The following is a 26699-nucleotide window of genomic DNA, read 5'->3' on the forward strand; positions in this document are numbered from 1 at the left end:
AGTTGTGACCTATGCCACAGCTGCAGCAAAGCCAGATCTTTAACCCATTGGGCCAGGACAGGGATCAAACACTGCTCAACACTTGAGGAGCCACTCCAGAGACAGTGCCAGATCCTTAACCGACTATGATAGAGTGGGAAATTTTCAATTTTGTTTTTAACTCAGTAAATTTTAATTTCCTTGACACTTAGCAGCTAACCCTAGCAATAACTTGAGAAATAGAGGCTGAAATTCATTAGCTTGGAAATTAATATTAAGCATTTTATTCTAGCTTTTGGAAGTTTAGTACAATAAAAAAATGAGATATTCTAAGCATATTTTTAGGATCTGTTCTTTTATATCTCTAATGAAAAAGCCTTTTCCTCTCTCCATATTAATAAAACAATAATAATGTATACTGAGTTATGAGCAAATATGGTGCTAATGGTTTTACATGAAGTTTATCACTTAATTCCCATAACATCCTATAAAGACACTTTCATCATGATCTAAAAGATGAAAAAAGTACTTTTCACATCTATGAAATGAAGATACTAATAGTGTGTTTACAGATTTTTTGTAAAACGATGTATATAATGGCATTTACACACAGTAAGCTAATATTTGAAAAAATATTTGATAATAAAGAAAGCAAGGCTTACAGAGGTAAAATAACCAGCCAGAAGGCACAGAGCTAGTGAGACTTGGAGTCAGGAGCAGTCAGGACTCAGTGCCTAGGCTGAGCCTCTGTTAGGAAAATCACAATTAGTGCACAACAGTAAGATAAAAATTTTCACTTATCAGATTCAGAAAGATCTAACTATTTCACTAGAAAATATACACAGTGTTGGTGAGGTTTAAGAAGCCAGGCGCTCATTGTCATAAGGAGTACAAATTGGTATGATTTCTTGGATAGGAAATTTAATAATCTCTACTGAGATTTGAAATTCACTTATCTTTTGACCCAGTAATTTCCTTTCTCATTTTCAGCTTTTATCATATAGACAAATGTACAGATACTCAGTACATCATTGTAGTTATAACGAGACTGGAAACAATATCATTGATCGTCAGTGACAGATTGTTCTTAAAACATGATGCAATCATGCAACAAAATACTCTTACCACTAAAAAGAATGACAGACCTTTAATATTGATATAGAATTATCTCTATTGTATTACACGAACTTAAAAAAACAAGATGCAAAAGAATCCAAAGCATACTAGCATTTGTATAAAATAATCATAAATATGTATGATTCGATATGGATGTTTTATCCTCTCTAGAAATGTACATAGGAAAAAGTTTTCCCTGAGATGAAAAACCATATGGAATGAAACATAGGAGGAAAATGCACTTTTAACTCTATTCTTTTTAGCTCTTGCAATGGGTGTGTGTCGACTTTGTAAAAAAAATTAAAAACTAAAACAACAAAAACAAAAAATCCTCACCAGAAAACAATTATGCATAGTATCATTACTTGTTTAAATGCTACATGGAAATAATTGGTATCTAAAGTCAAGACTACTTCCTTTCCCAAAGTAATGCATAGACTGGGAAAACCTTGGCAAGGAATTGAGTTTGTCTAGGAGATTGGAGGAAGCTGGAGCTGGGGTAACAGAGGAAGGAGGAGCAAAAGGGGATTTAGCTGTGCCAAAAAAAAAGATATAAATAAGGATTACAGTGAAATCTCCCAGAAGTTGGTCTCAACCCCAGCCCAGTGTCTAGATGGCTGAAAAATAGCAGGACAGATGACAACGTTGGAGCTTGCCACTGGAGGGTCAGCAGGCAGAGAAATAGCACCTGGGTAAAAGTGAAGAGTGGAGGTGTCCTCATTCAGAGCTGCCTCTCATAACTTGAAGCAGGTCTTTACATTTATGTTTCCAGATGGTTTCAACAAAAATGCCAGACATACTTGATACATCTATAGCTGGGAGCCCAACAACCAGATGGTTTGAACCTGGACACCAAATAGCCTTATTTGCAGCATCTGATTTGATGGAGAACAAAGACAATGATCAAGGAGAATTTTGTGAGCATCCCAACTGCTGTGGCTCTGCTTCAAGTGAAAGTACAGCAATGGGGGTGGTTAGGCACAGAGATGATGTTTCAAGACCCCAGATGGCTAGGGCCAACCATGCAGGTGTACTTGATACCATCTGACACCTATGTTGGCATGATTTATGGAAACATGATTTCAGTAATGAAATCATATTCCCTGCTAGAAAGCATGCAAACCCAATCCTACATTTTTTTCTTACTGTTTTAAAATTTGCCACCACAGGAAAAAATTAAAAATATCTTCAGTAGAGGACAAAGAAATCAGTCTTTAATGTGGAAGCTCTAGAGAGAACAATGACAAATAATTAGGTTAGGAAAGTTAGGAATTTGACTATTCCTAGGCAGTAAGAGTTAAACATGCTATTTACACCAGCGCCGGAATATGCAATGCTTTTTACATATGTGTGGGAATATATTCCGCAGAAACCTGACCTTTGGACAAATCCTAAAAACATTTCATCTTGCCATTGTGAGAAAAAAGCCAGTTTTAAAGCATATATTTAAAAAAGAGAGAGAAGTGAGAAGAATGAAAAGCAACTTAACAAAGCCATCCATATAGTGGGGGAAAAGCACTTTGTAAAAAATAAAGCTTAAGTAAATAAACAACTTCAACTTAAGAACCAAATTCTTAACTTTACTGATAACTTAAAATATTTGCTGAGAAAACCCGTCAGTTGATTTTTCTTCCTTCTCTTCACAAATTATCTACTTGTTCTTAGTAATTTTCCATCTCTTCCTACACATTTGTGACTGTAATCCCTCAGGTTCACTTTATTGTTGCTTGGGAATTTTCTTGATTTATATTCACTTTTCAAAGAAATTAAGGAAATTTTCCAAGAATTATCCCAGATCCTAACTTATTGAACCATCTGCCATTAAATTTACTTATCAAGATTCTTTGTTTATTCTTTTAAGATTCTACACTGAGAGCTGATCAGATGTTATTTTTCTCAAAGAAACACAGATTGAGTTTTCACAGATGTTCAGATGTTTTAATTTTTGGAGTTTGCAATTCCCACTTGGATTTAATGAGTTCTTTAGTAATGCTGGCTTTTACTAGATACTATATGTTCTCACGCTTGTATTTTCAGCTCTAAACCACAACAAAGTACTGGAAAGAAGAGTCTGTGAAGTAAGTGCATTGTGGGAATGAAAGTCTCCAATGGCAGTGAGTTGAACTTGAGGGAACATCCTGAGCTGGGTGTGGGAAGAGAGGAGGGATGATAAATAAGAGAACACTGCAAAAAGTAAACTCTCGGCTCTGGAATTTAGCAACTTGCCCCTTCTCAAACAAATTCTAAATCTTTTTTTGGTATTTGTAATTATCTTTGATTATAAATAATGACAGTTTGTCTTTACTAGGAATTTGCCTGGCAAAATTTTAAATGAACATTCAAAGCTTAATGTTTGCAGAATCTGTTCTTAAGTTAGACCAAATCAAATAGCTGCTCATTCACAAGTTCAGATACAATCTTTATAGTCCAGCTTGCTTTCTTTTTTAAAGCTTTCTAAATTTTTTATTTTTACACAGTTTTTCAAGTTTTCTTTCCATTTACAATTACTACAAAATATTGGCTATATTCTCCATGTTATACAATACATCCTTGAGCCTATCTTACACCCAGTAGTTTTTATCTCCCACTCCCCTACCCCTTTATTGCCCTTCCTCCCCCACTGGTAACCACTAAGTTGTTCCCTATATCTGTGAGTTGGCTTCTTTTATGTTATATTCACTAGTTTGTTTTCTTTTTCAGATTCCATGTATAAGCTATCATACAGTATTTACCTTTCTCTGACTTACTTCACTTAGCATAATGCTTACTTCTGTTTCAATGTCAAACTCTGCAAGGAGAACTAAATAGCACGTATTTCCTTATGTAAGGGACTCAGCATGTATATCAGTTATGATTCTAATATTTCAAGTGCTTGGCACCATATATATATAATCACTCTTAGAAAGGATAAGCAATGAGGTCCTACTGTGTAGCACAAGGAATGCTATCTAATCGCTTGTGATAGAACATGATGGAAAATAATATGAGAAAAATGATGTGTGTGTGTATGTATACATATATAGGTATGTATAACTGGGTCACTTTGATTACAGTAGAAATTGATGGAACATTCTGTCAATTGATAAACAATCAATTATACTTTGATTTAAAAAAATTTAAGAGTTCCCGTTGTGGCTCAGCAGGTTAAGAACCCAACTAGTATCCATGAGGATGCAGATATGATCCCTGGCCTCACTCAGCAGATTAAGGATCTGGTGTTGCCACAAGCTACAGTGTAGTTCACAGATGCAGCTTGGATCTAGCATGGATATTGCTGTGGTGTAGGCCGGCAGCTATGGCTTCGGATTAGACCCCTAGCCTGGGAACTTCTGCATGCCGTGGGTGTGGCCCTAAAAAGACCAAAAAAAAAAAAAAAAAAAAAAAAGTTTTTTTAAATAAAAACACTAAATAAAATTATTTGTATCCCTAGAGGATATTGTGGGAACCACAATAGTTTCCTGTGATGGAATTGATTCATGGGAATCAAAATGAAAGTTTATAATTGAAACAATATGATATAGGATGGTATAACAGGTATAAATTGTTGGAATTACTCATTACTGTAAATTGATGTTCTAGGTTTTATGATCTAGTATATATTATAGTAATCACATAGGAAGATGATCATTGCATGTTTTTTTTTTAATTGCATAGGCTTTCAAGCTATTGCCACATACTGAATCCAAGTATGATAGATTTAAAAACACAATTGAAAGAATGGAGTAATTTTTTTTTTTTTTTTTCAGAAAAGAAAAAGAGAGAGAGCAGATAGGAGCTCTGATTGGCACAGCAGGTTAAAGGTCCAGTGTTGTCTCTGCAGTAGTTCAGGCCCAGAGCAGTGGGTTAAGGATCTGGCATTGCCTTGGCTGTGACTTAGGTCACAGCTGCAGCTGAACTTCCATATGTGGCAGGGGTGGCCAAAAAAAATGTGGGAGGAGAAGTCACTCTAATCATTTCATTGTATACCCTCTTCACTCTGACTTTTTTTACATGTGTGATTTAACTCCTACCATCCCCACTGTGCCGCACCAAATTATTGTGCTTTGAAAGCCTAGATGAGTCATTTGCTTCTGAACTCCAAACTGAAAGAAACACAAAAAAGTACTTTCGGTGATAAAGGGCTACTAAGATTTGCAGTTATTCAAAGCAATTCGTGCTTAATCAAAATGTCAGTTTAACAGTGTTTCTTTTTCCATCTATTTTTTAACATGGCCTGAGGTAACCAGGTAAGAGAGACTGTTTAAAATAAAATATTAGTAAAGTAAATTTAATTTGTGCTATTCCAGGAATAGATGGATTTTTTTATTGATAAACTCGAGAATATAAAATACATCTATATGTCCAATATTAAAACAAACTCCATATATATCCAAATGCAGAAGTTTAAATGTAGCTAATAAAACTCAGAAAATCACTTTAAAAAAAAAAAAGGAATACTGTCTGAACATAATATAGAACACCTATCTTACTTCACTTGCCAAAATTATCATTATGATGAAAGTCAAGAGGCATTCTCAATAACAAGACAAAAATGGCCAGGATGTGTGCTTTTTTTTTTTTTTTTTACCCCTGTCAGGCAGAATCCTGGCAGGAGGCTCATGACATAGTCAGGCTGGATAACAGGGTTAGAGAAACACCACAGGATTCTGCAGCATCCCAAATTAGCAACAGCAGGGAGCCTGTGACCACTTACAAGCCTGAAAGGACAAGCAGAGGACACGTCACCAGACTGGGATAGGGTAACAACGTGGTGAGAAGCTGCCCCTTTAGCAGGACACAACCCAGGCAACAACTAAGCAGAGAGGAAGCTATGGAAATGGTGATCTTCCCCTCCCTTTCCTGTCCTCTCATTTCCTGCCAGTATCCTTATTGGTTGCAACTAACTGGAAACCAGAAAGCCAGGAAGCCGTAATGAAACCAGGCTTCCAGCTCTGGGAGAGGGCTCTTCAGGGATAAGAGACATATTCAGCGCAGGGCTTGCCTGTGTCACACAGTAAGAGCTGAATCCAGACATAGGGGAGAAATCTGGATATAGAACCTGAGCTTTTAATTACCACATGGCTGCTTCTACTTAATTTCAAAATTACCTTATTATCTGAAGATAATCCAAAGGGAAAAAAATGATTCCAATTTCACGGGCAGCAAAAATCATAAAATGCCTAAATATAGAAAATATCAAGATACAAAGGAGGGAGCTCCCCTTGTGGTGCAGCAGAAATGAATCCGACTAATATACATGAGGACAAGGGTTCAATCCCCAGCCCCACTCATTCGTTTAAGGATCCCATGTGCCAAAACCTGCAGTGTAGGTCCCAGACGCAGCTCGGATCCTGTGTTGCTATGGCTATAGACCCAGGGCTATAGTTCCCATTCGACCCCTAGCCTGGGAATTTCCATATGCCATGGGTTCAGCCCTGAAAAGCAAAAAACAAAATCAAGATGCAAAGGAAAATATAAAATATTCCTTGAATAAATGGTAAAGATAATATGCTCCTAAACTGGAATATTGTGAAGATGTCATTTGATCCCAAATCAATTTTAGACTTAACCTGATCACAATTAAGTTCTTCATAATGTTTTCGTTTTTGTTTTTGTTTGCCATTTTGCCATTTCTTGGGTCGCTCCCGGTGGCATATGGAGGTTCCCAGGCTAGGGGTCCAATTGGAGCTGTAGCCACCGGCCTACACCAGAGCCACAGCAACGTGGGATCCAAGCTGCGTCTGCAACCTACACCACAGCTCACGGCAACGCTGGATCCTTAACCCGCTGAGCAAGGCCAGGGATCGAAGCCACAACCTCATGGTTCTTAGTCGGATTCGTTAACCACTGAGCCACGACGGGAACTCCCTTCATAATATTTTTAAATTGATATTCTTTTTTTCTTTTTTTTTTGCCAGAATAAACCACCCCTCCCCCCCCCAAAAAAAGCTAAGATTTTTCTAAAGATTATTGAACAGGGTACTTATCCATTCATTTGAGAAACAATAAAATAAAATAATATTTAACTATAAAATATACTTTTTAACTAATTAAGTTAGCAGAGTTTTTCCTGTCTGTTTTATTTTAAACCTCCAGTGCAATGTATATGGATTGGAGCCTTAAATATGTTCATACACTTTGACCTAGTAATCCAATTTTTAGTAATTTTGCCTTAGAAGATAGGCTACCCAGTGATCTATAGACAAGCATTCATAGCATTATAATAGATTTGTAAAATAAAAAAATATTCAGTGGTATGGAATTAAATAAATAATGGGAAAGTTATGTAAGACAATGCCACATAAACTCTAAAGTCATTTGTTGAACATTATTGAATTTGGTTCCAAAAATTGTCTCTTTTCTCAAACATGCACAGGAAATGGTAGAGGGGAGGGAGATCCACCAAAATGTTAACATATGGTTTTCCCTGATGGTTAGTTTGGAATAATAAAGTTTCTTCTTTTTATGTCTGTTTTTCTTAGATTTTCTGTTTGAGAGCTACTTGTGTAATCAAAAGGAGGTTTGTGTGTATGTGACAGTGTGTGTGTTGTATGATTTGGAAAACAATTTTTAAAGATTAAACTGCTAAAATTAAAAATCAGACTAAAGTGTGTGTAATTGTACACTACACATGTGCAATGCATATAATTTTATAAAAGCAGGGAAATAAAGTAGATCCTAAAGTAAAGAAAGAATTTAGGAAAAATATGCAGATGACGAAATTTCAGTATTTTTCTAACTTAGGTCTATTCTATTAACTATCCCTCAGATAATAGCAGAATGAAGTTATTTCCCAAACAAATTTTTGGAAATGTAGGGCCACAATTCCCTGTAATTCTTTTTCAAGTAATTAGTAGGTGATTATTAGTATTTACTGATTAAAAAAGAAGCTATATAATAAGTAATACCACTCCCCTGGTGCATAGTCACTGATATAAGTAATAAAAACCCATTTCCCTTAAATATACATTTTAAAATATACCACTAGCATTGAATTTAACAACGAGAACAGTGAAGCCAGATATGTATATATTAGGCGATATTGCAAGCCAATCAGAAAATGCTAGATTTTCAAACAAATAATGATAGATAATTATTATACAAAAACGCAATATTATATAATCACTAAACTTTATTTCAGATGCTTGAGAAATAAATATCAAATGGATCAAAGCATGTACAAACCAGAAGAAACTGTAAATATGTAAAAAAAAAAAAAAGCTTAAGAAAATGAAAGTATTTTATCACAAAAGAATTGGAAATATCATGAAGGAAAATATATAAGAATTATAAAATTTAAAACTTTGTTTTTTAAAAAAATAGATGAAATCTCAAATGTAAAATTAAAAAAATAAATTCACTTATTACAAATCTAATCCTTTATTTATGAAGAATTCTTTAAAATTGTAAGAACTTTAATAATCCAATAAAAATATGAACGTAGGAGTTCCCATCGTGGCGCAGTGGTTAACGAATCCGACTAGGAACCATGAGGTTGCGGGTTCGGTCCCTGCCCTTGCTCAGTGGGTTAATGATCCGGCGTTGCCGGGAGCTGTGGTGTAGGTTGCAGACGCGGCTCGGATCCCGCGTTGCTGTGGCTCTGGCGTAGGCCGGTGGCTACAGCTCCGATTCAACCCCTAGCCTGGGAACCTCGAATGCCGCGGAAGCGGCCCAAGAGATAGCAACAACAACAACAACAAAAGACAAAAGACAAAAAAAAAAAAAAAAAAAAAAAAAAAAAATGAACGTATATATGGTATAAAATGATAAATGCCAAATCTCATTAACAGTCAAACTACAAATAAAGACAAACATAAGACACTATTTTTCTCTTATCATAGAGTAAAAGATTTTAAAAATATATTTTTATAATATATAATAATATAATATATATAATTATAATATATAGATATCATAATTATAATATATAATGTAATATACAATTATAATGCATATATTATATATTATATGTTTTATATATTAAGATATATAACATTTTAAAAATAGATAATATAATATATTAAAATATATAAAATATTATATATATATATAAAATATATTTTAGCTTTTTGTCTTTTAAGGTTGCACCTGCAGCATATGGAGTTTCCCAGGCTAGGGGTCGAATTGGAGCTGTAGCCTTCAGCCTATGCCAGAGCCACAGCCACAGAGGATCTGAGCCACGTCTGCAAACTATACCACAGCTTATGGCAATGCTGCATCCTTAACCCACTGAGCAAGGCCAGGAATTAAACCCACATCTTCATCGATGCTAGTTGGGTTCATTAACTGCTGAGCCATGATGGAAACTCCAAAATTTTAAAATAAATAATATTAAATATATTGTGGCAGGCACTAATTTCAAGAGAAAGTATAAAAAAAATTATATTTCTATAAAAACACTTGGTAGCATATATAAAAAATTTTAAGAATTTCACTCTTTGAATTCTATCTTAAAGATTTAACTATAGGAAGTTATTTAATAAACATTAAAAACATGGCTATACTTTCAGCTTTACTTATCAGGCTGAAAATTAGAAACATCCATATTATGCACAACAGTGCAATAGCTAAATAAATGATGATATTTCCACATGATGGATAATTAAACAGACCTGAAATTGAGACTCCAAGAAATGTTTATGAAAATAGCCATAATATAAGCTAAGTGAAAATTCAGCGTACAGCAGAGGTGATCCTGTTTTTGCAAATAAGTATGCATATGTCTCTGATAAAATTAGAGCAAATAGTTCCTGAGCACTCACTATATTCTAGACATTGTTATAAATGCTTTACAAGGTCTGCCGGTTATGGGTATATTGCCTGTCAGCTCCGCATTTACCCTTCTTGTCTGCTCTGTGAAAACTGAACTAGGCCCTTTAAATATTTTTCCTTTACCATCTGACATGGTGTTTAGCTTTGTCAGGAGAGGGTGCTCAAGAGACACTGCAGGAGGAAAGGGTTTTACTTCCTATATCCTAGGTTTCTCTGGCACCTGGCTCCTGCAATACTTGCTGTTTCTTAGTTATCTTCTCCTGCAATGCCAGTGGCTTCCCTTGGCCCCTCCTTTTCCCTGACAGTCAGGTTTGTAGCTGAGTGTCCTGTAAGACACTTTCTTATGAAAATCTAAAATGATTACAGGGGATCTTGATTTATTTAATTCTTCACCATTAATCTTTTCCTGGAAGTCTAGAGAACAGATTCCTGGAAAGTTCTGTCAATGTTGCAATGTATCACCACAGAAAGCTCTCTTAGATTCAGTGAGCCACAACCTGGCCCTCTTTAATAAGGTCTGGATGAAAGCAGGGGTGTGAACTCTTCCTTGAGAGCTCTAATGAGGATTATGTCACTTTTTTTAAATTTAGTGAATTTTATCATATTTATAGTTGTACAACCATCATCACAACCCAATTTTACAACAGTTCCATCCCAAACTCCTAGCCTTTGGTAACCATAAGTTTTTCTTTCCATTTTTTCTTTTGCTGTACCCTTGGCATATGGAAGTTCCCAGGCCAGGGGTCAAATTGGAGCTACAGCTGCCAGTCTACACCAGAGCCACAGCAACGCAGGATCCCAGCCACATCTGTGACCTACAACATAGCTCACAGCAATGCCAGATCTCCAACCCACAGAGCAAGGCCAGGCATTGAATCCATATCCTCATGGATTCTAGTCAGATTTGTTTCTGCTGTGCCACAAAGGGAACTCCTCTGAAAGTTTTTCAAAGTCTATGAGTCAGTTTCTGTTCTGCAAAGAAGTTCATTGTATCCTTTTTTTGGTTTCCACAGGTAAGTGATAGCATATAGTGTTTGTGTCTCATTGTCTACCTTCACTTTGTATGATAATTTCTAAGTCCATCCATGTTGCTGCAAATGATGTTATTTCTCTCCTTTTAACGGCTGAGTAATGTACAACATTTTCTTTATCCATTCTTCTGTCCGTAGGCATTTAGAGTGCTTTCATGTCTTGGCTATTGTATATAGTGCTGCAATGAACATTGGAGTACATGTATCAAAACCCTTTGAGTCATGGTTTTCTCTGGATAGATGACTAAGAGTGGGATTGCTGGATCAAATGGCAATTCTATTTTTAGTTTTTTGAGAAATCTCCATACTGTTTTCCATGGTAGTTGCACCAATTTACATTCCCACCAACAGTTTAAGAGGGTTCCCTTGTCTCCACACCTTGTCCAGCATTTATTCTTTGCAGACTTTTTGTCGATGACCATTCTGGCTAGTGTAAGGTGGTACCTCATAGTAGTTTTAATTTTCATTTCTCTAATAATTAGTAATGTTGAACATCTTTTCATGTGGTTTTTGGCTCTCTATATGTCTTCTTTGGATAATTGTCTATTTAGATAGAGGATTATATCATTTAATACCTATAATAACTGTAGATAATAATTATTATCTCTGTATTTCAAATGAGAAAACTGAGTCATTATATATGATCATACAACTAGAAACTGATGAGGCCAGAATTTAATCCAAGCACTTTGGCTCAACTCTGCTATACTAACTTATTTTACTTGCAGCCATATGCTATACTAATTTCTGAAATATTGAGTATATTCACATAGATACATAAAAAGACATTGAAAGGAAAAGCAGATACATGAAAACTGTAGCTATCTCAAAGTAGTGAATGTTATGTGTCTTATTCTACTCTTGGGAAATTTCCAGATTTCCTTCAATATGCAAATATTAATTTTAGAATAAAAGCACGTTCATATTTAGGTTGAGAATGAAATCCTGTGGTATCCTCTCTGGACCAAAGATATTTCAGTCTTTACATGAAGCCATGTTACTAATACAAAAAAATGCAGACTCTAAAACAATTCTGATAACCAAAGCCACTCTTATTTCTATAGCCTTTACCTCAAGGCCTTTCCTGATGTAGATGCAATATGTACCACTGAAAACATAATTCCAAACTTTCACAAGATCTGTGCTTACAGTACATTCAGCAACAAGGCAAGCATAACTATAGCTAAATTTAATTTGCATAATTACAATCCTACACAAATAAAAACCATTCATTATGGTTATTCCTGGCCTGGCTCCAGTATGTATCATTCCCCAGACTATACAACTAATATTATTAACAGTGTACAGCAAATTCATGTTTCAGGAGTTAACTATGAATATTATTTCCCAATTTCAAATTATGTAAAGTTATCCTTCATTACTCAGGGAAGTCTCTCTTTCCTCTCTCTCTCTTCTAGGCCAAGGATAGAACCCAAGCTGCAGCTGCAACCTGCTACAACAACACCAGATTGTTAACCTGCTCTGCCTCAAGGGAACTTCCAGGGAAGTCTCTTTTAAAAAAAAAAAACAACAAAGAGATTTGTCCCAAATTCTTTTTATCACATTTGATAGATTTCTCTCCACTTTTCAAGTGATTGTGTTACAATCTGTGACAGTTTTCCCTTCTGATTCGTGAAATACACTTCCATCATGGAACACCTGCCAGTCTGATAGAATCAATCTTCTAACATGCCTAATATTCTTACTCCCAGAAGGTTCTATGTTGACACCAAAATTATATTTATACTTTATAAGAAATTAAAGGAGTTCTCATTGTGACTCAACAGTAACGAATCTGACCAGAATCCATGGATGTGGGTTTGATTCCTGGCCTAGTTCAGTGGGTTAAGGATCTGGCGTTACTGGGACCCCTAGCCTGGGAACCTCCATCTGCCATTTGTGTGGCCATAAAAAACAAAAACAAATAAAAAAAATTACCCCCCCATATAAAATTGGTGTTCATTAAAAAAAAATTAAAAATATTCACTTTTCCTCTATACTTGCAGATAGATTCTGTCAACATCATGGGAGTAAGTATCTCTTAGTTAAAAACAAAATATAAGCAAACATTTTAAAGAAATTTGCAATCACATAAGAGAGCTTCAGATCAAGCTTATTGTCTTAAAATAGTCAGGATTGTTAAAGTTGTACATTAGGTATGCAAAAAACAGTGATTTTAGTTTTTCTACTCTAACTTGGTTAGAATACTGCTTTCATCTGTCTCACAGTTTATGAAAGGAGTTCCTTCTATGGCACCATGGGTTAAGAATCTGATGGCAGCAGCTCAGGTCACTACAGAGGTATGGGTTCAATCCCAACCTGGCACAGTGTTTTAAAAGATTTGGCATTGCTACAGCTGAGGTGTAGATCACAGCTGAGCTCAGATTCTGATCCTGGCCTGTGAATATTTTCACATACCATGGGTGTGGACATAAAAATAAATAAATAAATAAAAACAAAGTTTGTGAGACTCGTACATGATCACTGAAGATCTTGCTTATTTATTCTTTATTATTAATTTTTTAACCATACTTGTATCATACATTCAGTTAATCAACAGATAGTTGCAGAGTTAAAAATATTGCCTGGAGAAGAGAAATATATATTCAGTTGCTAGATGAATTAATACAAGCATAATTTGTATACAACAAATATGAAAACAATATAATAGAATTTTATAGTAATACCTTAATCCTCCATGCTGGGAGACTGTTCAAATCATTTAGTCATCTGTGGCTAAAGAGATGGATTTAATTCTTCCCCTCTCCATAGTTCTCTTATTTTTTAATTGTGCAGATTCTGTTTTTGTGAGTTTCTCATTGCTCTTGTCTTTTGCCACCTGAGTTAGAGACTTTTTCTTTTTCTTTTCCATATTTTTAGGGCCGCACCCATGGCATATGGAAGTTGCCAGGGTAGGGGTTGAACTGGAGCAGCACCTGCCAGCCTACACCACAACCACAGCAATGCAGGATCCAAGCTGCATCTGCGACCTACACCGCAGCTCACAGCAACACCGGATCCTTAACCCACAGAGTAAGGCCAAGGATTAAACCCATGGATACTAGTCGGGTTTGTCACCGCTGAGCCACAGTGGGAACTCCCTAGAGGGTTTTTCATATGTAAAAACGTTACTACTATTTTCGGAAAATTCTTATTCACTACATCTGCAGTTACATATTTTAAATGCAAAATATTTTTTAATGATATTGATACTGAAGTTTGTTTCCTCTGATTTGCTCTGCTACGTGACTATACTAGATTCTTATTACCAGTAAAATCTTTGTCTTTTAATTGTTGAAACTACCTTTATTATGTCTGTATATCTTGCTTATGTCTTCTTGATTGTTCCTTCTTCTAAAGATATATGTGGCTTATCCATCCCTTTTTTGTGGGAAAATAACTTCTAGATTGATCCTGAGTAGTAACGGATTTCCCAATGCCCAGAAACATGAGTGTCATCACACCTTCTGTGATAGATTAAAAGCGGATACAATTCCTTTGCTAAGCCTCTAGTTAAGAGGTAAAGATTCGAGAGAGTTCCCATTGTGGCTCAGTGGTAATGAACCCAACTAGTATCCATGAGGATGTGGGTTCAATCCTTGGCCTTGCTCAGTGGGTTAAGGATCCAGCATTGCCATGAGTGGGTATAGGTCACAGATGCGGCTCAGATCCTGCATTGCTGTGGCTGTGGCATAGGCTGGCAGCTGCTGCTCTGATTCAACCCCCTAGCCTGGAAACTTCCATATGCCGCAAGTGTGGCCCTAAAAAAAAAAAAAAAAAAAAAGGAGGTAAGATTCTAATCCAAGACCACCATTCTGGAGATGCCATTTGTAAATGCTCTCTCCTCAACAGTGCCAGATGAACTCAGCCTGCCAGCCATCTCTGCCAAGGTGACAGACATGCAAATGAAGCCCCCTTGCACCCTCCAGACCATTCTACTTATCAATACTCAGCAACACCACTGAGTAGTCATGCCATGTGAAACAGAATCATTAACCAGGCCAGGGGAAATTCCTAACCTACAAAATCATGAGATATTAAAAAAGATTGTTGTTTAAGCCACTAAGTTTGGGGGTAGCTTGTTATACATCAGATGGTAACTAGAACTTTCCTCCCTGGAGAAATTCAGTGATTTTATTATTTAAGAATTTCACAACCATTTTAATATCAGCAACACTAATAGGGTGGAGATTATGAAAATTCTGCTTTCTACAGCACAAATTGGGATGCAGAGACATTGATTCATCAGATGAAATAGGATTAAAGAATGTCCAGTTTGACATTTTATTAAGTAAATTCACAGATTCAGTTCAACTGTAAAACTATCTCCTGGTAGAACAAATGGATTCTTCATAGAATGAAAGATGAGAGTCCCTTTCTTAGCTTTATTTATACAGAATAAATCACTAAAATATTTCTCCAGGGTTAAGGCAGGGGAGGTGAAGGAGCATTAGGGAGGTAAAAAAGTTCAAAGCACGTTAGGCAATTTATCGGTTTATCAGATAAAATTCCTGATTTCTTCAAGTCCTTTGTTTTTTGTGTTTCTCCCCTGAGTAAGCAATGTGGTTCTTGCTACCACCATCATCACTATTTCATACTTGCATATGTGAGATAAAATCACTCATCTCCTAAATGGAAGATAAGAAATGTGAAGAGGTGTACTAGTACATGAGCTATCATCTCCATCAGAATTTGAACGATGATCTCATTAGAACCCTTATCTAAGAATACAGCTCATTGCTAGTATTTTTCTTCAGGTGTTGATTCCCAAACCAGGCTATGCATCAGAAAGCTTTTCAAAATGCCCTCCCCCCGTTTTTTGGAGTTCTCATTGTGGCTCAGCATTAATGAACCCACCTAGTATCCATGAGGACGCAGTTTCCATTCCTGGCCCCTCTCAACTGGTTAGGCCGTGAGCGGCAGTGTAGGTCACGGACTCGGCTCGGATCTGGCGTTGCTGTTGCTGTGGCATAGGCCAGCAGTTGCAGCTCTGATTTGACCCGTAGCCTGGGATTCGATATGCCATGAATGCGGTCCTTAAAAAAAGTTTTTTTTATTAAAATATACCTTTTTGCCAAAAATTCTTATGTGGAATCTGAGTATATGTATGCATGTATTGGACAAGACTCTTTCAGTGTAAAAAACAAAACAGAATCAAAAAACCCCCAAATTTTTAAAAAAAAGAACAAAAAAGGTAACTCAAACTAACTTAAGAAAAAAAGGAGCATTAATTTACATAATTGAATATTCTTCTCTCTTAGAAGTTTCTACTGGGGCATACTTTCTACTTTTAAATAACATGACTAATTTCTGTTCTTCATATTTTGGCTACAGAACTTCTCTAGTGACTTCATCCTGTGGAAGATGAGGACTTTATCACCAATTTCTGCCCCTTGTAGTCCTCCCTAAACCCCTCCACACTAATACTTCCTCTTTCTTATTTTGCAGTACAGTTCACATTCACGGTTATATTTCTCCAGCTACATAACTGCCATTCACACATGAGCTGTGTAATAGTCATTTTCAATTTACACACAAACTGTTTCTTAGGAGTGTTCTTCTCACAGTTGGTTCACATACATTGTTTTCAATGACTTTCATCTTTATTTTCATCTGGACTGTTTGGCCTCGAAGACAGATGTTATCTTGGGATCTCTTTTTGCCTCTCTCTTCTAATCAGTCTCTCACTTTTGGCTCCCATTTCTTGTTCTTTCTTGATTTATTCCCTTGAAAGTAAAGTCACTGGAAGATAGTATTTTGAAACACTGCACACTTGAAAAATATTGTTAGATCTCTACAGCTTAGATCAGGTATATAGTTAACAGAGTTTAGAATTATAATTGGGAATCAGATACTCTTGGAATTTGAAGCCTAATCACCTTTGTCTTCTAGCTCCTGGTACCACTATTGCTTAAGTTCAAGGCCATTGTGATCCTTGACCTTTTATATAAAACATCTTTTTCTCCTTAGTAGACTGTAGATTCTTATCTTTTCTTCCAAAGATCTGAAATTTCACAATTGTGTGCCTTGATTTAGGTCTTTTTTAATCCATTTTGCTGTCAGGGGACTTTAGGGTCTGAAAACCCATGACCTTTAGTTCTGGGAAATTTCTTGATTTATTTATTTAGTGATTTTCCTCCCTCTCTTTCTTTTGTTCTCTATCTTTGCATCTCTGATTACTGTAAGTTTGGATTTCCCAGACTGATGCTCTTATTTTCTTATCTTTTTCCTATTATTTTCTACTTTTCATCTTATGCTTTATCTCCTGGCAGGTTTCATGTGAATAATCAAAATTTCTAACACAGCTTTTCATCTCTACCATTGTTTTTAAATTCCAGAACTCTTTTTGTTTTCTCTTTTTTAAAAAGGATGTTATTTTTTATGGGTGAAATCTTTTTTTTTCTTTGACCTTTAAGTGGGTTCAAAGATCATGTCCCTTTCTTGGGGGAAACCTGCATCCAGAAACTGGTCAGCGTGAAAGCAGCCATCCATTTAGTCTCATTCCAGGACACCTTTGAAGGACCATCCCTGCTTCAGAACTTTCATGGGGTCAGCTTGATATGTGATCACAACCCCACTTAACCTTCCCCAAAATTTCTTCCTTCCACAGATGTGGTTCCCATGAGCACTCCCTAATTAACTTTCTACAAGGTAATCTCCATTTCAGAATCTATTTCCTGGGGAATCTAACCTATAATACCATGTATATACATATATATATGTAGTTTTTATTGAAGTATAGTTGATTTACAGTGTTGTGCTGGTTTCAGGTATACAGCAAAGTGATTTGGAATATATATGTGTGTATGTGTATATACACATACATATATACATATATATATATATATATATATATATATATACTTTTTTTTCAGATTGTTTTCTATTACAGTTTATTGATTATAGTTCCCTGTGCTATACAGTAGGTCCTTGTTGTTTATCTGTTTATGTATAATAATTTGTATGTGTTATTCCCAGACTCCTAATTCATCCCCTCTACCATTTTTCCCTTGGGGAGCAAGAAGTTTTTTTCTATGTTTTTGAGTCTATTTCAGTTTTATAAATAAGTTCATTTTTAAGATTCCACATATAAGTGATATCATATGATATTTATCTTTCTCTGACTTACTTCTCTTAGTATGACAATACCTAGTTTATCCATATTGCTACAAGTGACATTATTTCCTCCTTTTTTGTGTGGCTGAGTAATAGTCCATTGTGTGTGTGTGTGTGTGTGTGTGTGTGTGTGTGTGTGTGTGTGTGTGTGTGTGTGTGTGTCTATAATCATATTGTCTTTATCCCAATCATCTGTCGATAGACACTTAAGTTGCTTCCATGTCTTGGCTATTGTAGATAATGCTGCTTTGACTGTTGGGATGCATGTATCTTTCTGAATTAGAGTTTTCCTCTTTTCCAGATATATATTCAGGAGCGGGATTACTGGATCATGTGGTAGTTCCATTTTCAGTATTTTCAGGAATCCTCCATACTGTTTCCAAAGTGGCTGCACCAATTTACATTTCCACCAGCAGTGTAGCAAGGTTCCCTTTTCTTCACATCCTCTCCAGCATTTACTATTTGTAGACTTTTTGGCAATGACCATTCTGACTGGTGTGAGGTGATACCTCATAGTTTTTATTTGCCTTTATTTGCCTTTTATTTGCCTTTATTTTATTTGCCTTTTATTAGTGATGTTGAGCATCTAAAATAATTTATTTTAAAATTTTTCTTATTTAAAAAATTTAGGGAGCACATAATATCAGTATCTTTAGGAATGTATCTTGGATTGATTAAAGTTCTCGGTAAAGAATTTTGTAATATCATGCCTAAGAATATACATCAGGCTATTAGTGCTCTGGAAACTGATTTGCGGAGAAGACTGTTGTGTATTAACAATGACTTTCTAAGCCTTCACCATAATGTCCCTATTTTCAGTACTGTATCCTGGCTCTCAGCTGTACCCAACATTCCCCAGGCCAGAACCTTTTGTTTTATTCTCCATGAAGAATAAAGCCCTTTCCTCTACCTTGATGGGAAGGAGGCAACTATCCCAGCTGTGGGAATGGGCCAGATGATGGGAGCCTGCTTCTGCTAAAAGATACTTTCAGTCAATCCCACTCTTTTTGTGCTGTTTTCCTCTCCACAAGTACTGGATGCCTAAGTCTGCAAGGTGAATTAAGTGGTTTTGTAGCTTTCCACCTCATTCCCCCCCATCATTGCTTTTGTTTTTTTGGCCATGCCCCCAGCATGTGGAAGTTCCCGGGACAGGGGACTGAAGCCAAGCTATAGCAGCAACCTGAGCCACTGTAGTGACAATGCCAGATGCTTAAGTCACTGTACTACCAGGGAACTCCACCAGCCTTTTGTTATTGTGGTCTCCTCTCCCAATATATTTACCTTGTGTACTATAACTTCTTTTTATGTGGTCATATCTCTATACTATCATTTGAGAAAATATGCATGTTTTTATCAGCCATCTCAAATTAGAAGTTTCACATATTTATCCTTCCATATATGCATTAGAATTAGTCAATTTTTATCTTAAAAAATATGGGAATCTTTATTAGAATTACATTAAATTCTAAATCAATCTAAAGGAACTGACATGATGTTCTTATTTAAAAACAAGGCATAGCTCTTCATTTATTCCAGTCTTTTTATGTATATCAGTAGAGTAATAGTCTTTTTAATATGCCCTATGTTTTTAAAACTTTATTCCTAATTTTTAAGTACTTTTGATTGATTGCATAAATAGAGTCTTTTCTTCCATAATATTTACTAACTACATTTGCTCATAAAAAGGGAAGAGATTGAGTTTGGGATATTAATTTTTAAACATTTTTCTTGCTGAGCCTGTGGCACGCATGAGTTCCCAGGCCAGGGAGCAAATATATGCCAAGTCAGGGACCCAAGCTACTGCAGTGACAGTGCCAGATCTTAAAGCCACTAAGCCACAGGGGAATTCCTGGGATATTAATTTTGTAATTAGGCATCTTATTGACCGAGCTTTGTTCAGTAACTAGAATATTTTCACCAGAGAAATGGGAGAGACTCATCTCTGAGACAGTATAAGTGACATCTGAGAAATGGCAAATAAGTTGTCGAGGTCACACCGTAAGTTTTCCTTAATACCACCCTTTCTAATTAACTCATCTAAGATACTAGAATTCAATCTTAGAATTCCACTGTGTTTTCTTGATTCCTAATGACTCTAGGGACCATGGCTTGGTTTTCTTGGCTCTTGCTGAGGCATCTTACCACAGCTCATGTGGAATCTTAGGAGTACCTAATATTTCCACAAGGAAAGAATATGCATCTTCTGCCTAATCCACCTATGAGAACCTTCTAATTTGGAGACACAAGCCAATGGGGGAACCAAAGATAGAAGGAAATTGTAATGGATTATTTCCAGAGAGGCTTACAAACATCCTTCCTATATCACATGACCTCATGCATGAACTAATACATGACTCTTACCATAAAGAGGTCCAAGGTCTTCTCTCATGTCTCCCTAGTGCCCATGTCATATCAATTGTCAAACATTTTGTGTAGACAACTGCTCAATCTACTATTTATCCTCAATCAGTTTCTGGATTCTGGATCTTTCTGCTATATCATCTTCCTTTAGTGGAAGGAAATGGAGCCACTTTGAATATTTCACAAGAGCATCCCTTCTGGTGGTTATCCTGATAAGCAGTGGCATTACTGTTAATGAAGAACTTAACTAGACAAACTTTTAAAAGCACTATCATAATTTTGAAGAACATTTATGGAGTTCCCGTCGTGGCTCAGTGGTTAATGAATCCGACTAGAAACCATGAGGTTGAGGGTTCGATCCCTGGCCTGGCTCAGTGGGTCAAGGAGCCAGCATTTCCATGAGCTGTGGTGTAGCTTGCAGAGGCAGCTCAGATCCCGCGTTGCTGTGGCTCTGGAGTAGGCCAGCTGCTACAGATCTCATTAGACCCCCAGCCTGGGAACCTCCATATGCCGTGGTACGGCCCTAGAAAAGACAGAAAAAAAAGAAAAACATTTATTATCCAAAAGACATCATGATGCTTTCAATTCAAAACTAGCTAGTTTATTGCATAACTGCTTCCCACTTCTCATTACTGCATATTAGATCTGTCTTCGAAGGAAATAGATGCATCGCTATTTTAAAATAAAGCATTCCACTCATGGCTATTTAAAAGTAAAATATCCCACTCAAAAATTTTGCTGTGCTTACTATGCAAATACTGAAGCACTTATTATTATAAGATCATTTTTGTGCAACAGTGAACATATTTTAATGTGTTGTAATTGCAGAGTCCTCTTAGTAGTTGTTTTAAAAAAAATCTCAAAAATGATAACATTGTAATCCCCTGTTCTACATTAAGCGCCATACTCTTCCCAAGATACTAATGCATAAAATAGAAAAGTAATAATGGGTACTTGAAAATGTGTACTCAGGGAAGAATATAACCTTCTAAATTACTTACAAATGGAAATCCATGCACTAGGATTGCCAAAACACATTTCATCACAACTGAAACTAATTTTCTATTCTTGCAAATACGATTATAAAAATATCAAATATATTCCAAATTGTAAACTAAAGATAAACTTTCCTAATTTCAACTTCACATAATAATACGATGGTGTTTCATAAACTATTTCTCTAACACCGTAGTTTTCAAACTTCCTTATAAAGGTGGATCATTTTTTCAAATATAACCTTTTTAAGAAGACCAGCTAATACAAAACAGGTGAAAAAACAAAGCTGCTTTAATTAAAGTTATAAGGAAAGGACCCAGAAGCCTACCCAACAGACACATTGACTTCCAGAATTCTACTAACCATTTTTTTCAGAGAGGTCCATGAGGCATTTTGGAGAAATTACCATTGTTCTTGAGATGCTTAAAACAACTAATATATAATTTATTAGATGTTCATAATTTATAAAAATTCTTTAATAATTCTAAAAGTAAGGAATGCCTTAAGGACTAACAATGACATAATACTTTATTCTTTCACCAAAATAACCATCTAGAGGCAGGCAAGTAGACTAAAGTAGGTATGAAAACTCCACAAAAGTCATCAAGGACCTAAGCTTCTTTCTGCTCTGCCATCCCTGATGTAGGCTGCCATCCTCAAGGTCACTGTGTGGTCCAAGATGGCTGCCTGATATCCATTCATCTTACCTTTATTCCCACAGTAGAAAGGAGGATGGGGATAAAGGACAAAAGATAAAGTATACCCAAGCCATCTATCTCCCTTTAAGGAGTCTTTGCACCAATTCCTCCCAGTAATTTCTACTTATAGATCCTTGGCCTGAATTTAGACAGCTGGTCACACCTAGCTGCAATGTACTTTTTCACAAGTTAAGTCTGTAGTTTGATTTTGCCTAACTTCCAAGCTATTAAGTTATCGTGTTGCTGTTTCATAGTTGCTGACAGAGGACAAGAGACTCTTGGGTCTTTATTATTCATTGTACAGTATATTTGTTTAGATTACCATAGTCCCTACATCCCATGGGAATTATGCCATAGGCTTGGATGACAGTCTACATGTGCACTGGGTTGTATAATTACTGGATAAGAGCACTGGGGTTTGGGCAAACCCAATATTTTATATCAAGCAGTAAGCCAGCCTGCTCTTCATCCTGTTTGCTGCAAAAGCAACTCTGAAAAAAGACCTAGGTCAAGAGCCATCAGGACCTCCATTCTTGGTATATGTAGCCAATACATGTAGGCATGATGAGGGTCCATGGTGAATTCAGTACAACCTTAAAAAAAGTTAGGGTTCTGTTACCAAGGAAGAAGGGAAGAATGAAATTGGATATAAAATGAGTTGTATCTGTCATATAACCTAATTATATTTTCTGAGATTGATATTTTATGTAATAAGTTCTATTTTAATGAGGCTTTAAATAACCCAATATATTCTAAAATATTAGAATAAAGTATTTGGGCGTTCCTGTTGTGGCTGAGCAGATTCAGAACCCAACTAGTATCCAATGAAGATGTGGATTCATTCCCTGGCCTCATTCAGTGGGTTAAGGATCCAGCAATGCTACAAGCTACAGTATAGGTCACAGATACAGCTCAGATCTGGTCTTGCTGTGCCTGTGGTATAGGCCAGCAGCTGCAGCTCTGATTCAACCCCTAGCCAGGAAACTTCAATATGCTGCACAAGTGGCTATAAAAAGAAAAAAAGATCAATCTTTTGTAAAATAAAATAAGAATATTTTTTAAAAAGAATAAAGTATTTTATTACAATCTAGAATTACAGCTACATTGCAGTAATATATGCAACAGGAGCTATGCAATTATAGGTATGTTCAAAAAATTTGAAAGTTACCTTTTTTCTAAGAAACTATTGGTTAATGAGGTATTTAATTTGGGGCAAGAATTTTTTTGTGCATCTATTTCTCCATTATTTTCTGGGAAGGGATTGTTTCAATGGTGCCTTTGAGGTAAGCAGAGGAGATAATCATAGAGACATTGAGATGGCATTGCCTCATATACCCAGTCTCACTGATTGGTTTACAGTCTCTATCCTTTAAAGCATTCCTACTCCCTGCCTACTGGTTATTTATTCATGCCATCTGTCTCCCTCTAGAATATGATGGAAACATAGGTCAAGCATAGTTCAATTCCAGGGTCTCTCCTTTGGCTGATTCCTCAACTTGGATATCTGTAGTATTTGTTTCCATACATTATCCAGCTCTCTAATCAATGTTATTTCATCTAAAATGTCTTCCAGACCACACTATCAAAATAGAAACTTAATGGAGTTCCTGTCCTGGCTCAGTGGTTAACGAATCTGACTAGGAACCATGAGGTTGCGGGTTCAATTCCTGGCCTCACTCAGTGGGTTAAGGATCCAGCATTGCTGTGAGCTGTGGTGTAACACTGCTTGGATCTGGCATTGCTGTGGCTGTGGCGTACGTAGGCTGGCGGCTACAGCTCCAATTGGACCCCTCGCCTGGGAACGTCCATATGCCTCAGGTGTGGCCCTGGAAAAGACAAAAAAAAAAAAAAAAAAAGAAACTTCGGGGTTTCTTTGCATCCCCAGCAGTAATAAGCCCAACTAGTACCCAGGAGGATGCGGGTTTGATTTCTGGCCTAGCTCAGTGGGTTAAGGTTCCAGTGTTGCCATGAGCTGTGAAGTAGATCACAGACATGGCTAGGATCCCACATTGTTATGGCTGTGGCATAGGCTGGCAGCTATAGTTCTGAATCATCCCCTAGCCTGGGAACTTCCATATGCCACAGGTGTGGCCCTAAAAAGCAATAAGTAAGTAAATAAATAAATAAATAAATAAATAAAAATTTTATGCAACTCTACCCTTATTTTCCTTTATCCAGCTTTATTTTATTTCAGTGCACTTATTACCACCTGACTTTTTACTTTATTTTCTTTTCTTTTTAAGGTCATCAATGTGGCACATGGAAGTTCCCAGGCCAGGGGTCAAATTGGAGCTACATCTGCTAGCATACTTCACAGCCACAGCAATATTGAGTCTATGACCACATCTATGACTTTGCTGAAGCTTGAAGCAATGCCAGATCCTTAACCCTCATAGAGACCAGGGATCAAACCAGCATCCTCCCAGGGACAATGCTGTGTCATTAACCCAATGAGCTACAATGGGAACTCCTGATCACCTGACATTTTTTTTTTCTTTTTAGGGCCAAACCCATGGCATATGGAGGTTCCCAGGCTAGGGGTATAATCAGAACTATAGCTGCCAGCCTACGCCACATTCACAGCAATGCAGGATCCAGGCAGTGTCTGCAATCTACACCTTAACCTCCTGAGTGGAGTCAGGGATTTAACTCCCAACCTCATCGTTACTAGTCAGATTTGTTTCTGCTGCATCACAAGGGGAACTCCTGACATTTAAAAAAAAAAAAAGTTTTCTTACCTACTTCCCCACACAAATGTGACCAATGTATTCCAATTTGCCTAGAATGTTCCAGGTTTTAGTACTATAAGTCTTGCATCTGGAAAACAGACACTCACTTTTCCTACCCCACAATAGGAAGTCAGCTCTATAAGAGCAAGACTTTGATTATTTTCCCTGTTGTATATATCCTCAGCATTAGAACAGTGCCTAGCACTTGGTAGTAGCATAATAAATATTTGTTGAATGAATGAATAAGTATACAAGACCATTGGGAGTGTGTTGGTTAGAATTAATCTCCAATAAGAGAGCTGAAAGGGCTTTAGAAGTCAGTACCGTCCTTATTTTGTGCAAGGGAACACAAAATGTGAGTGAGTATATCAAAGTCCAGAATGAAAACAAATCCTTTCCTAGTTTGTTTTTGTTTCTTTCTTTCTTTATTTTTGCCCATGCCTTTTTGATGTGGAAATTCTGAGGCCAGAGATAAAACCAGTGCCACAGCTGCAACCTGAGCCACAGCAGTGACAATGCTGGATCCTTAACCCATTGTGCCATTAGGGAAATCCCAGCAGCTAGTTTAATGTAAGGAATTTTTGTGAGAAGTGAGTTACAAATGTATTAGAAAATCAGAAAAACCAAAAGGGAAATGGTGAGAACTCCCAAACATTAGCTATAATGGAAAGCCTCCAGTGTCTTCTGAAGAGACAGAGACAAGGCAGTGTTATCCAGAGCTCAAGAGCAGGATGAATGGGGGCCTCTCTATCTATCCAGAGGGAACAGGAGTCTCCAAGGAGACAAAGCATAGCACAAGGCTGCCCAAAGCAAAGAGAAAGAGGACAAAAAACTGGTTCCTCCCTTTTTTCTGTCCTTCCATTGTGGAATCGATCTGTCATCCATTTGACCAAGGAGCATGAAAAATGTTTGCAGGAATGAGTAAGAAGCATATCTTTTGTTGTTCCATACAAACTTTAGGATTGTATGTTCTATTTCTGTTAAAAATTCCATTGGAATTTTGATAGAAATTTCATTGAATATGTAGATTGCTTTGGTGGTTTAGACATTTTAACAATATTGTCATAAATGCATCATTATTCTATTGGTAGAATTCAACAATGAAGCCTTCTCATCCTGGGCTTTTGATTAGAACCCTGGTTTAATCTCCTCACTAGAATAGGTCTGTTCCAATGGCCTATTTCTTCATGATTCAGGCCCAGTCCATTTCTCTTGAAATAAACCCAGTTGTTAAAATGCCTCCTCTCTGTGTTCTATTAAGCCATAGACAACTTCATTTTTACCACATATTCAGGACAAATTGACCAATAAAGGCAAACTGTGGACACAAGGTGCTATTTGTAGCAACTGCTTTGTTTCTGACCTATTCTTGCTCTGCCCCAATTTCTTCCCTGATCCAGTTTCTGCCCTGTTCCTGATACCCAGCTATGTTTCCTGTGTGTTATTCTGCTTCTGCATCTGGGTTTCACCTTTATGCTTGCTTTTCCAAGCTTTGAGTTAGTCATCTTCCACTTTGAGAATACTTTGACGAGCTGGCTGTTGAATCTTGCTATACCCAGCACTGCTTTTTTTGCACTGCACTCTTTTGTGTGTGTGTGTGTGTGTGTGTGTGTGTGTGTCTTTTTAGGGCTGGAGGTTCCCAGGCTAGGAGTCGAGTTGGAGCTCTAGCCACTGGCCTACACCACAGCCACAGCAATGCCAGATCCGAGCCATGTTTGTGACCTCTACCTCAGCTCACAGCAACGCCAAATCCTTAACCCACTGAGCAAGGCCAGGGATTGAACCTGCATTCTCATGGATGCTAGTCAGCTTAATTTCCATTGAGCTATGATGGGAACTCTGCACTGCATTCTTGTATATGGAGAGAAGGGTAGTTGGGCAAAACTCACTAAACATAATTAGATTTTATTTGGAAAACAACT

General features: G+C 36.8%; 1 protein-coding gene and 1 long non-coding RNA gene across 6 annotated transcripts in view; both read left to right on the top strand.

Moving 5' to 3' along the window:
* The window catches only part of LOC106509172 (uncharacterized), a 470845-nt gene that overhangs the window by 437575 nt on the left and 6571 nt on the right, over positions 1-26699 (top strand). Inside the window, exons 4-5 of the long non-coding RNA XR_014821706.1 lie at positions 3133-3173; positions 12296-12384. This is a non-coding gene — a long non-coding RNA (uncharacterized LOC106509172). The remainder of the gene's footprint in view (positions 1-3132; positions 3174-12295; positions 12385-26699) is intronic.
* Positions 1-26699, top strand: part of MPDZ (multiple PDZ domain crumbs cell polarity complex component) — a 434463-nt gene that overhangs the window by 225430 nt on the left and 182334 nt on the right. The gene's annotated exons all lie outside the window — the stretch shown is intronic.

Source organism: Sus scrofa, chromosome 1 (assembly GCF_054392235.1).
Source record: "Sus scrofa isolate SSC_HxYL_T2T_F1_AM1 chromosome 1, Sscrofa_HxYL_maternal_Yorkshire_Landrace_v2.0, whole genome shotgun sequence".
In the NCBI taxonomy this organism is placed as follows: Eukaryota; Metazoa; Chordata; class Mammalia; order Artiodactyla; family Suidae; genus Sus; species Sus scrofa.